The following is an 11608-nucleotide window of genomic DNA, read 5'->3' as shown; positions in this document are numbered from 1 at the left end:
TAAGACAGCTGGGATAGCCCCACCCCGCCCCCCAATGAAAATATAGGGTTAATTGGGGGGGGGGAGGTCTAATAAGCCTGTATCTTATTTTGAATAAAATATGGGGTTATTAGACTTGCAAATCATTGCATTCTGTTTTATTTACATTGCCTTATAATTATTTTCATTTTGCATGAATGCTTGTGAATCTCCACAATATTTTTATAGTGGACAAAAATATTACTTTTGTTATTTCCTGAAAATGTACTGCTTATGTATTTTTAAAATAGTCATTATTAGCTAGAAACATTCAAGACGGATGGTCCAGATGGGCCTGGGCCCCCTTGCCCAGGTGGGTTCCAGGGTATGGGGGTGTCTACTAGGTCAGCCGGGGAGTATGTGGCACGGACTACGCACCATTACGGACTACAAAGCCAGGGACACTGCGCCGATCAACGCCGACTCTGCATTCACCAACGAGCTGAATCAGTTCTACGCCCGTTTCGAGGTTAGCCAGGCGGCTAATGCTATCTACCGCCTGACTACCGAGGACAGTGACGTCATCAGCGAGAGCCCGGTGACCAGCATCGCGGAGCATGACGTCCGAGCGGCACTGAGGAGAGTGAACACAAGGAAAGCGGCGGGGCCAGACGGCATCACCGGCCGTCTGCTGCGCTGCTGTGCTGACCAGCTAGCAGGTGTGTTCACTTACATCTTCAACGAGTCCCTGGCGAAGTCTGTGGTCCCCACATGCTTCAAAAGATCCACCATCATCCCTGTGCCCAAGAACAGCAAACCCTCATCCCTGAACGATTACCGGCCAGTTGCACTGACCTCGGTAGTAATGAAGGTGTTTGAGAGGCTGCTGAAGAACATCATCTCCTCCTCCATCCCAGACACCACAGATCCGCTGCAGTTCGCCTACAGATCCAACAGATCCACAGAGGATGCCATCACCCACGTCCTACACACCACTCTCAGCCACGTGGACAAGAAACAGGGTGACTATGTGAGAATGCTGTTTGTTGATTACAGTTCAGCGTTTAACACAATAGTGCCAGATACTGAAGGACCCGTCCCATCCTGGCAACAAACTGTTCCAACTTCTGCAATCTGGTAGAAGGTTCCGCATCTTCCGGGCAAGGACAGAGAGACTCAAGAGGAGCTTCTATCCCCAAGCCATCCGTGCCCTAAACACACACACCCGCCCTCTCACATCATCTATAATTGACTGAGACAGGACTCTTCCAGACACTAAACCAAGGCACAATGTACATTTCAATTCCTTTAATTTTAAATATGTTTATATTGTCTATCCTGTAAAATAGTCAGATGTCTATTCATATTAATGTACAGAATTCACCTGCTTGCTGCTACTACTGCACATTCACCCAGTGTATATACTATATGTCTGTATATATATATATAATATTCTTCCTCTACACCCCCCCCCCCCCCCAATTTTTGCACATGTCGAGGAGCGTGTCAGGCTACATTTCACTGTGTGTTATACTTGTATAACTATGCATGTGACAAATAAAGAACCTTGAACCTTGAGCTGGCCCCAGGGAGGGGCCACTTGCCCCTCCCTTCCTTCCCTCCCCATCTCCAGCTGCTTCCCTCTTCCCGCTCCACCACAATCACCCACACATGCAGGGCCTTGGGGTAAAGGTGTGTGGAGATGAGGGAAATATTTTACTGCTACTATTCATAACCATCATCATTTCATCAAAGCATTTATTGAAGCTGTTGGCATTATGTTAAAACTTGTATTACAGGTGTTATCATAATCACATATTAACATTTTCATTACAGGTGCAGTTATAATCATTTTATACACACATTGCAGGATTGTGCTTCTAGAGAGTTGATGTTCGGTCTATTAAAGTTCTTAAGCTTCGCGTGGCGTGACTGTCCAGGCGATCAATGGTGTAAGTGCCTTTTAGCTTGCCTAGTAACAGGTGACAGAAGACAAGTCAAGAAAAGGACAAGCCCTCAGGGACCATTTACGCTTGCAACTTATTGCCTTGTATGGAAGGTGTGATAGAAAAAGGAACTTCTTTGTCTAATTTTAGGGGTTTAAGATTGACCATTTACTATAACTGATGCATATTATGTTCATTTGTGACGCATGAAGGGGCGTAACCCTGATGAATGAAACCATTGTGAATAGACCTTTTCGGGGAAGATTGATGCTGGTGTGGCAGTATACATCTTCCCACGCGTGTACTCAATAAATCATTGTTTGACTGAACTTTTCTGGGCCTCTGTTGGTTTGTTCCATTGCTCAACATTTTCGAACCCACAACAGGTGTGTCACCAGGGTGCAGGGGAGGCATCCCCCCCTCTGTCCCCTTCTGGCTGCCTGTGCCTCAATTTTATCCCACAACTTAGACATTCACATTACTCACACTCTCATAACACATACATATAGGGCCTTGGGGGTGGGCATCCAGAAGACCATCAGGATGTACAACTTCACCCCTGACGCCATTGCCCACCTTTCAATTTTAAATACACGTATATATTGAGGGCTATCAGGAGGGGCTATGCGCTTACCTGCTGCTCTCTGGCAGGTAGCTAAAATATACATAGGTTCATGTAAGCTTTCATCTAAGACAATAATCATGATGACTGTGACATTAAGAAATACAATTGCAAAGTAACACACTAGAGTGGCAGAAAAGAGAGCAGCTCTGTAATTAGCTGTCTCATTGAATGCTAACAGATTAAAAATTCTCACTGTAGAAACATTATCCATAATGTGAATTAAAAACTCTGCTTCTTAACTTGCCACAACGTAATACTATTCCAAGCTACCACCTAAAAAGTTAAAGTGGATCATTTGTCGTGTGTTGTGGCTGCATTCCTGAAACTATGTCTCCTTTCAGAACCACATATTAATATCCTAGCTGACACACTGGGGATTCTGATCATATGCTTGTTTGTAGACTGCAGATTGCTAAGGGAGAGGCCAGCCACACTTCAGAGAAAGCTCATTCCCACTGCTAATATCCGCAATCTTGTTCTTTTGGTCATTTTCCCAAAATTTGTGACCATAGGTGAGGGTAGGGATGTAGATCAACTGGTAAATCGAGAGCTTCGCTTTTACGCTTAGCTTTCTCTTCACCACGACAGACCAGCAGAGCATTACTGCAACCAAAGCACCAAACCATCTGTCAATCTCCCGATCCCTTCGACTCTCTCTTGTGAACAAGACCCCGAGATACTTAAATTCCTCCACTTGGGGCAGCAACTCGGCACTGACCCAGACTGGGCTTTCCAACCTTTTCTGGGTGAGGACCATGGCCTCAGACTTGGACATGCTAATTCTCATTCCCACTACTTCACACTTGGTTGCAAATCGCTCCAGTGGAAGCTGAAGGCCACCACCTAAAGCCAGCAGAACCACATCATATGTAAATAGAAGTGACAAGGTTCTGAGACCACCCAAGCGGAAGCCTTTCACCACTTGGTTACGCCTAGAAATTACATCCATAAAAATTATGAACAGTATCTGTTAATTCCTCCTGTAGAGTGATGGGCCTACAGGACGAATTAATATTTTATTATTTATTATATTAGGATTCTTCCATGGTGTCGTTTCCGTTTTCGTCTTTTTGAGATTATGGTTTATACATTATTCTAAAATGTAGTTCATCTCCCTGGTTTTGGTTCTTGTTTTGTTTAGTATTTGTCGCGGTCCTGGGACATTCATCCAGTTTCCTGGCTTTATTCATATCCTTGTGTTTAGTTTTAGTCATGGTAGTGTGCTGTGCCTCCACTGTGTCCCTGTTGCTTATGTAGTCTCTCTCTTGTGCATGTTAAGTTCTGTTTCTGTGTTAGTTGATCTGTTTCCCTGTCGTGTCTCTCGCTCCCCCCTGTTCTTTGTATTTAGTCATTCCACATCTTAGAGTGTGTCTCTTGGTTCCTGTTTTATTTTCGTAGTCCTTTGTCCTGTGTTCATTGTATTTAGTTTAACTTCTTCCCTATGTTTTCTGGTCTGATTAGTCCCAACTGTGTTCCTGCCTGTCTCCCATCCCTTTGTTATCCTGCATGTGTATTTAAGTCTTCGGTCTCCCTCTGTTCATTGTTGCATTCTCCCTGTTAGCGGTATTTTCTGCCGAGGGCATCCCACCCCCCGAAGGGGCCCGAACAAGCCCCAGGCTCCAGGCCCTGACAAGCAGCCACCAGGAGTGAGCCAGTGCGTACCTGGACCCCCATCCCCAGACACAAAGAACCACCAATGCACCGATGACTGAGGGTGTCTGCCACTGGCAGGGGAGTGGTGGGGGGGAGATAGGCCTCCATACCATGGAGGGCCTGAGATGTCCCTAGAGAGGTGGCGTCTGATACCCAACCTGACATTTAGACACAGACAAACAGGCACACACAGATACAAACATCCATTCCCACCCTCATGCTCTCATATGCAATTACTCAGCACTCACCCAACGTGGAGACAGACATAAATAGACACTGTACACACGATCACACTCCCCAAGCGTACTTTATGCCCCAGGTCTAGGTACCCTTGCCCCTAGAGGGGGAAACTGCACCCAGACTCAGGTGGTGTTACCCTCTTCCCTGGGGTGGAGAGAAGCAGACCTCCCCGACTCCGCAGCAGCAGGGAAGCCCCACATTCCAGACTCAATCGGACAGCAAACTCCCCCCCCCCCCCCCAACAGGTAACAGAGAACGGGAGTGTGTGAAGAGTCTGTGTTTTCTTCTGTTAGTTGTGTGTTCTCCCGTCATGTCATGCCATGTCATGTCGTGTCATGTTCTGTCACGTCCAGTTGTTAGTTCTAGTATCTTTTGTTAGTGTCCTTAGTGTTCACCTCTTTTTGTTTTAGTTTGTTTTTTCAACAATAAAGCTGTCGCTTTTAGTTACGTTTTTGTGTCTGAGACTTGCGTTTGGGTCCAACCCCTGCCTGTCACACAGCTCACCATAACACATGGCTGTTTTAAGGGAGTCCAGCAAAATAATAATTTTACTATACAGTATAAACGACATGTGTTTATTTACGATAAAACTACAGTGAAATTACTGCAATTTCCTGAGAATACTGGATCCTGATTCACATTTTAAAATCTCTTTGGGCATAAATGAAGTGGTCAAGACTCGTTCAGACTTTTTTGACTATCATAATGATGTGACAAAACTCACATCTTCTCCCCTGATACTTTCTGGTTAAGTTAACATAATATTTTTCAGTTTTACTGATCTTTAGTACGAGGTTACCCTACCAGCACCAGCCCTCTAGAAAGGAACTGCAAGGTTCATGAGACTGAAAGTCATAAAGAACATGAAACGCTGAATGTAATTTTTACACAACCTGTAAGAAGAATGATTTATTAATTCTGAAAGAGATGTTGGCTGTAGACCTGTGGAAAGTCTACATTTAAAATATAAGATTCACTCTCTTCTGAAAATCAGAAACATTTACTTGACTCCTTAAACTTTTGGTGCATTTGCATCATTACTTGTTTTATGAAAGAGAAAACTACTATTATAAACAGTACGTTTATTGTTGTTGTTGAAGAGCTTGTATTTGTGAGAGTTAATACCAAGCTGCATTTTAATTGCTCTCTAGAGGCAAAAGACATAATGACCTGTTGACCACCACAAATTCTCTGTTATAAAAACCCAAAGGTGTACTGAGTGGTTGTTATGAAATAACACATTAGATCAATACCACTGGATCCCTGTAATTACAGAGGTAAATGGGAGAACATCCCATGAGCTCACTGTTGCCACTGGGTCATAATTAGAGGTTTAGAGACTGGCTGTAGTCAGGCCACTCCTCTGAGGCTTGGCCTGTTGTTTTCCACAGTGCAAGTGAGATAGATGCAAAGGCACAGTATAGGTCATTAATGACTCATTAAGGTATGCTTACATCACCAGGGGGCAGCTTTGTGTAGCCAAATGTTAAAGTCATGAAGTCGCCTTAAGGGGCCATGTTGATATTATGAGTAAATAATATTATTATGAGTAAGTAAGTATTATAAGTAAATTGCATCATACAGTTTGAAGTAACTTTTTTCATTCTTCTAAGGCATATGCGAGTGCGCATGTACACACACACACACACACACACACACACACACACACACACAAGAATGAATGAAAATATGAATATTTTGATTTCCTAAATGTCACAGTTGTACAGTAATAACTCCGATAGTGTTATCAGTTCACCAGTGGCAAACGGGGAAAGGAGAAGAAAGCAGTTGCGAAACAAATACATCAAAAGAGTATTGATTCGCGAATCGCGAATCAATACTCTTTCGCGAAGCTCTGAGAGCTTGGTAATATTCTACTTTGCTATGCATGTGTTTGAGGAGCTTTTACAGGCAGAGATCCTTAACATCACTGTATCCACAGAATGGCCTACAGGTAAGACTTAGTCACACAAGGAGAAAAATGAAAATGAAAGCCGTTGACTCAATGACCCACTCGTGGATCGTGGAATACATAGAATGCTAAGAGCCTTCAATTCAGTGGGGATGTGGCAAACAACACTAAAGGCCAACTTCAAGCTAGAGCAAGTTCTGAATAGTCAGTTGAATGGGAAGAACAACATCTGGCCAATCAACACCTGCACCCTGCCGGCAGTGTTGGGGAGTAACGGAATACATGTACCGGCGTTACGTATTTAAGATACAAAATATGAGTAACTGTATTCCATTACAGTTACCGTTTAAAAAGATGGTATTCAGAATACAGTTACCTTATTGAAATAAATGGATTACACGGCAGTCTTTCCCTGTTTCATATATTAGGCTATGCCCTCTCTATTTTTGGTAATTCCACGCCAGTGGAAACCCAAAGAAAGCACGCATTAAGAGGCTCTAATGCCTGTGTCTGAATCTCGCTCTGTCACCTGTACTTGCGGCCGCCTAATGACTTGAAGAAATATTTTTAAAAATTATTATTCAAAATAATTTAATACGAAGGCAATAGGCAGAGTGTTGCAGACATAGCCCTAAAGAATGTAGTCTCATGGGCAGTGTAGTGCGTGCTGCAGGGAGAATGGACTGCAATACCTGTTATGTTTCTGTGAGCGAGGGAGGGAGAAGAAGAAGAGTTGAAAAGTACGAGTTGTCACCGACCAGAAACGGGAGATGGAGATGTGAATATAATAATAACCACTGCCACCAAAAGGTTTTTGGCTATGACCCCGACATGGAACCCGACATATTAGCCAGAGGTCCCTTTACTACGGTTCGGAGCTGCTGACCTGTTTTATATATGCGCGGAATAGTTTTATATAATAGATGGCTTCAAAAAGTGCAGCCTTACCTAATTTTACTCATTTTATATTAAGATTTGAAAATCTAGTTGGTATTGATATGGCGAGTAACCTTCAGTATTAGTAATAAATCACACAGCAATAGTACATTCATGTAGTTGTAAAAAGCATGATAATATATTAAGTAATCCAAAGTATTCAGAATACGTTACTCTCGTTGAGTAACGTAACGGAATATGTTACAAAATACATTTTGGGCCATGTATTCTGTAATCTGTAGTGGAATAATACATTTTTAAAGTAACCTTCCCAACACTGTACTGGGATAATAAGCTAGCCAAAAAAGGAAATAGAAGCAACTGACATCAAGACAAGAAAGCTCCTTCTCCTGATTTAATGTCCACAACTCACAGCTGCTTATTGAATACCTCAGGGAGCAGAAACCCAAGAAAGAAGAGGAGCAAGGAGAAGGACCATCATTGACGGACAGGCCCCTGCATGTTATGTATCTATTCATCTTCCTGACCAATGCAAGATCCTTCACAAAGAAAATGGAGGAGCTACAATCACAACCTACTATAACAGATTTGTCTATGAGTGTCGTTTACTGATTGTAACTGAATCCTGGATCCTGGCTCCATCCTGGCTCCATCAAAACATCCCAAATGCCTCAATGCCTCTGGTCCTATTCTGCCAGGACCAGAGGAAGAATAACCTGAACCAGAAGCTGCTGCTGGCCTTCTACCACCCCTCAGTAGAGTGCGTGGTCTCCTACTGCCTGGGTGTTTGGTACAAAGGGGCCACTACTGAGAACAGGAAGGCTGTGCAGAGGATAATTACACTGCAAAAACAGTTGTCCCATGTTATAGTTAGGGACAACTGTACACCCTTTAATGGAAACTGTATTCCCTGATAATGTGCAAGATAATGTTCCCTGCCTTAAAGCAAAAATGGTTCAGGAATGGTTTGAGGAGCACAATAATGAGTTTGAGATGTTGCCTTGGCCTCTAAACCCCCCATTTCTCAATTCAGTTTAGCATCTGTGAGATGTGCTGGACAAAAAAGTCCACTCCATAGAAGCAACATAATGGTAGCATGAAAATTTTATGCCTGACATAACTCCTATAAAAAATACTGCTGCATTACATGCCCCATTATGGCAAATGGATGGATGGATAAACTAAAGGGTTAGAAATGTTAAGCCTCTGCTTTTTATAGGATCAATATGTAAAATCTGATTATTACTTTTCATGATCTGCTAATCTGTTTTTTTCAATTATCAAATGTGTATTTGACACACACTATACACTGTACACACTGCAATAGTTGTAATGCATGCATATGTATCTTATCTTTAATTTACAGTACTTGGTGAATTAATGGTGGATTTTTTTGTGTATGTAGCAAGAGGCATGTTGCACACCACAGCATTTATAACCTAAGCTGTATTTGTTAAAGGGAAATATTATCATGTCATATAATCTCAGTTAAGCCTCACAGTAAAATGTGCCTTTTTTACATGCCCTATTTTCTACTGCAACAGATAGCACCAAGAAAAAACAATATAGTCAGTAAGTAATTTGAAAATGTAAAAATCTAAATGCTAATAAAGTTGTATTAAATCCTGAATCTGATTTAGTTGATCCAAACTACAGCAATGAAGTCCTTTTGTTTCACCATACAGAGAAAACCTGGCCTCAGTTCCAAAGGACCTGACATATGTTTGCCTGAAGTTTTTTATTTCATTTCTGCCATGTTTAACATAGCTTTCTAGCCACCCAGCATTATACATAGAAATATAGACTTTTTAATCCCACACTAGGGAAATTTACTTCTAACAGCAGTAAAAGGGGCAGGAAGAAAAAGTTGAATTACAGATATACTAGAAAACAATATAATAGAAAAAAAGAATAAGAAACATAAAAAAGACCAAGTACTATACTATGTACAGATGGTTACTTTATACAATAAAATACTCCAAGATTCTCCTTATTTATATTTTTTTGTGTCCGTAACGGCCTACTGATAAAGGAGGTGCTCTGGGCCTCCACAGTCTCATGCATGGGCTGAGTGTGCACAATGGGCAAAGCTTGGCTTCTCCTTTCACCCAGCTCCTCTATGAGATCTATGGGAGTGGTCAGGACAGAGGTGGCGCTCTTTACCAGTCTATCAGTCTGTTTCCTGTCCCTCTCTGTGCTACCACCTCCAGGGCAGATAACAAAATAAAAGGTAGCAGAAGCCTTCACAGTGTCATAAAAGGTCCTCAGCAATGTCCTGCATAACCCAAAATACCTCAGCTTGCCCAGCAGATGGAACTTGTTAAGGTGAACACCCAGGAATTTGTATGTGTCGACCACATCAATATCCAAACTATGGATGTTCACTGGTGCGATGGATGGTGGTTGGTTGAATTCACACCAGATGATGAAGTCGGTGATGATCTTCCTATACTCAAGATCGTTCCCCTCAGACATCCATCAATGACTGTATCATCAGAGAATTTCTGGAGGTGGCAGTTAGGAAGGGAGAAAAAAAAAAACATGACTCTCACAGTGCTTCCAGTACTCTCTAGGTGTGACAGTGATCTGTGCAGGAGGTACATGACTGCATCATTCACCCCAATTCTAGGATAGTAAGTGACCAGCAGGGGATCCAGCAGTTTACTCACCAGAGTTGTGAGATGTTTGAGAATTAACCTCTCCAGGTTCTTCAGGGTATACTACACGATTAACATACTATCTCCCTTTAAGAATTTCCACATTTCCATAAGACCTGGATTTGTAAGCAAGCCCATGGTACAGACGCCCATGGTGAATCTTCTATCAGGAGAATATCAATAGTGACACTATTCAGACAGTTCTTTATATAAAACAGGAGAGTGGTTGTGTAGTTCTCTATGTTTTCTTGTGCAAAGAGATCACAGTAATACCCCTTTTCAATCAGTACATACTCGGATCAGCTCAAGGCAACTCAACTTGACTCAGCTTGTTTAAATTTAAATTGAGTACCACCGAGTGGGGTCATAAAAGCGATGTCGCCAAACGTCCCCTGACATCATATATATGCGACACGAACGCCACAAGAAAAGAAGGAAGTCGAGCTGATGGTATACCTCGACTTCCAAACTGGACATGCTGGGGATGAGTTGGAATCAAACAAATTCCAACTTATTTGTTTGATTTCTGAGCATTCTGGCACTTATGATGTAAATACTGGGCAGTGATTGTTTATGGAGAGACTTCTTTAGTCTGTTTGTATTCTGACTCCATAGCCCTGCTTCTGTTTCCTTGTCTCTAATAATGTTGGTCACTTTCATAAGTCATGTCAGAGTTTGATCCACCATGTGATATAATTTAGAAAATATCTAATTAGCAATGGCTTTCAATAACCTGGATTTAAAAAACAACAACAACGAAAAAAACAACAACACTGCAGAACACTGTCAGTCATGGACTGGTGTCCACAGCACCAGGACCTCAACATTACTGGTTTAGGATGCCCTTCAAGAAGCCTGGAGAACTATTCCTGAAGACTATTTAAAGACATTCAGTAAAATTTGCTCAAAAGAGTTCAAGCTGTGTTGAACACATATTGACTTTCAAGCTTGTTAGAATTGTATTCAGTATTTTTTTGCCTTCAATTCATCATTCAACATAATCATTCTCCAGCAACTCATTCACTAACTGGATCTGCTGGGGATCAGCACCTCACTCTGTAACTGGCTACTACATTTTCTGACAGGAAGACAGGAGACAGTACAGGTCGACAGCAACACCTCATGCACTAGAATGCTGAACACGGGGGCTCCCTCTGCATGTGTGTTGAGACCCTTGTTTTCACTCTGGTGACCCATGACTGCACACCATCACACAGCTCCAACCTATTCATCAAATTTGCAAGTGACACAACTGTGGTAGGTCACATCATCAATGACGTGCAACAACAAGCTGTCCCTAAATGTGGAGAAGACTAAGGAAATCATCATAGACTTCAGGAAAACTCACACCCTGCACACCCCACTAACCATGAATGGTGCTGCTGTGGAGAGGGTTAGCGGCACAAAGTTCCTAGGTGTGCACATCTCAAAAGATCTCTCCTAGCCAAAAAACACAGCATCACTGGTTAGTAACGCCCAGCAGCAACTCTACTTTCTCCACAAACTGAGGAGAGCAAGAACTTCAACCCCCATCATCAAAACCTTCTAGAGAAAGAGAGCCGCAGAGAGGATCATGGGTGCTTCTCTGGAGCTCTACCATTGCCCTTTCACTGAATCCCCCGACCCACTTGCACACTAATTCTTGCCCACAAGCACTCAGATTGTGTTGGACACTTTTGTTTATATAATATTGAGAGGCTGCCGGACGCTGGCGACACCA

The sequence above is a fragment of the Simochromis diagramma genome, unplaced genomic scaffold (assembly GCF_900408965.1).
Source record: "Simochromis diagramma unplaced genomic scaffold, fSimDia1.1 OVJJ01000091.1, whole genome shotgun sequence".
NCBI lineage: Eukaryota > Metazoa > Chordata > Actinopteri > Cichliformes > Cichlidae > Simochromis > Simochromis diagramma.
The sequence above is the reverse complement of the archived record's forward strand: the minus strand, read 5'-3'. Positions refer to the sequence as shown.